The sequence below is a fragment of the Amphibalanus amphitrite genome, unplaced genomic scaffold (genome assembly GCF_019059575.1).
Source record: "Amphibalanus amphitrite isolate SeventyFive unplaced genomic scaffold, NRLGWU_Aamphi_draft 001534F_arrow, whole genome shotgun sequence".
Classification (NCBI taxonomy): Eukaryota; Metazoa; Arthropoda; class Thecostraca; order Balanomorpha; family Balanidae; genus Amphibalanus; species Amphibalanus amphitrite.
In genome coordinates this window covers 106,915-109,122 of record NW_024883027.1, presented here as the reverse complement: position 1 = coordinate 109,122, position 2,208 = coordinate 106,915, and positions in this window count along the sequence as shown.

Genomic DNA, 2,208 nt, shown 5'->3' with positions numbered 1-2,208 from the left:
GGCGAGGATCGAGATGTGCTTGGATTGCGCCTGCTTGAACGGTGGGTTTCAACTTTCGTGATAATTACTGTTTATTTTATTTCACATTCTCTAATAACGGGTTTTGATATTTCGTGCCGGCTTTGTATGTGTCGGGATTGTGACAGTTGTTTGTCTTTTCTTTCTAGGGCGTTTCAATTTGTTTGTTGTCTGCTTGTGCTGGATACACGCTTGGTTGGCTCCGAGTTCGGCGTTTGCCTCTGACGCCAGCGGCCGGGGATAGACGCCTACATCTGGTGGCAGCGGTGGGATGCTCTGAGCTCGACGGCCTAAGCTTGACGGCCTGCATCTGGCGTCAGTAGGATTCTCCGAGCGCGACGGCCTACATCTCAGTAGGCGGAACTATGGTCAAGCGTACCCATTTTCGGGAACGCATTTTCGTTCCCATGTTTGGGAACGATAAACCCAAATATGGGAACGCCATGTAGGCATTATTTAAAACAAGAAAAAGAACCGTTAAATGACGTCCAAAAAATAGAAAACGATCGTGAACCGCCTGATATTTGTCGCAATATTGTTGGGAAAGAGTTTGATATTGTAAGGCCCATCGTAGTTTCAAATCGTTCCCCTATTTCTAAAGCAGTCCATCATCCGGGCCGCCAGCCCAAATTTGGGAACGCTCTCGTACACTGGCGCTGCAAGCGTTCCTTATTATGGGAACGGCGTACCCATAATTGGGAACGATTTCACCGACGCCTTTCAGGGGCTCTTTTCATTAACAAGCATCACGTCCAACGCCGCAAATTATTGTTAACGCAACAATCATCAGATGACCTTTCCGGCAAGACCGTCGCATGTTTCGCCCGGTCTTCTGCGCTTTTATTCCCGTCGATCTCGCAGCGGGCACGCCCCCCTCTGCAGGTTTACGTAATTCACAACGCTCAGCGATGTTCAACAAGGTCTTCCATACCTATATCCACCGTCCGTGCCGAGGGTGGAGACATGTCAAGCACCTGTCTGTTTATCACCGATAGTTGACGAGTACAAGAAAGTATCCAAAAATGGGAACGCTGAATATGTTACACCCTCAAAACACCTAGTCCCAATGAAAGTCTAGTTTTTCATTTCTTAATGAGTGTAAGTGACAAAAGGCCTGGTAGGATGGGCACGAGGAATGATCGAAATCAGCATAGAAATTATAAATAAGCCACCCAGAGCGACCTATATAAGAGAAATTCCCCCAAAACGATCATGCTTAGAAACACGGAAGACAAAAACCACGCTCATGACGCTCCTTATAAAATAATGCTAAACAGCTAGCATCCAAATAAAATATGTCTTTCCGGGCTGATAAAATACAGCTGAATAATTTTCGACCACTTAAACTGAGTTTACAACAGTAGTTCGGTAAAATCACGCACGTTCTACGCGGTCGTCCGCCTCGACACCAAATGTCAACAATATTACCTCGGGACTGTCCGCGTGTTCGCTTGCATATGTCAGCATCTGGTGTCGATAGTATGAAAGTTCATAACCAGGCGAAAATTATTATACTTTACCTCAAACTAAAAAATGCTTCATTTTCCTTAAAATTGCATGTTAAATGTCGTATAACCCATATTTCCACCATTCTGTCATCTTTAAAAAATCATTAAAAATATCATTCCACGGTCAATTTCCTTGTTCCACGGTCAGATTAAAGATAACTTTATGGAGATTTAGTAGATACTTAAATCAGCGTGCACTTTTTTGAGACGTGATGCACTTTTGAGTTTTAGTGGGCGAACGGCCGAAAAATTGCCTTCCGTTCTCATAAATGGGAACGCCCGTTCCCATATTTGGGAACTCCGTTCCCAAAAATGGGAACGTTCCTATATTTGGGTACTCATGACCATAGTTCCGCCTACTGATCTGGCGTCAGTATAAGATTCTCCGAGCGCGACAGCTGACTGCTCAGCGTCTACACGCCGGTGAGACCTATCCAGTTCGGACTTATCCGATAGCGGGATGTGCCTGAATCCGATAGCGGGATGTGCCTGAACGTTTGTGTCACCCGATCTAAGCGATCGCCCTTTGACCATTGTTGGAGCGGGTAATCCTGCCTCGCGGTCCGAGGACTACCGGCCACTCCCGATGGAGACTGGGACGAGTGCACTCCCCCCTGTTGCGGACACGAGCACCTTCTGACCCCCCGGAGACTCAGGTGCTCCCCCCCCCCTGCCGAGGACG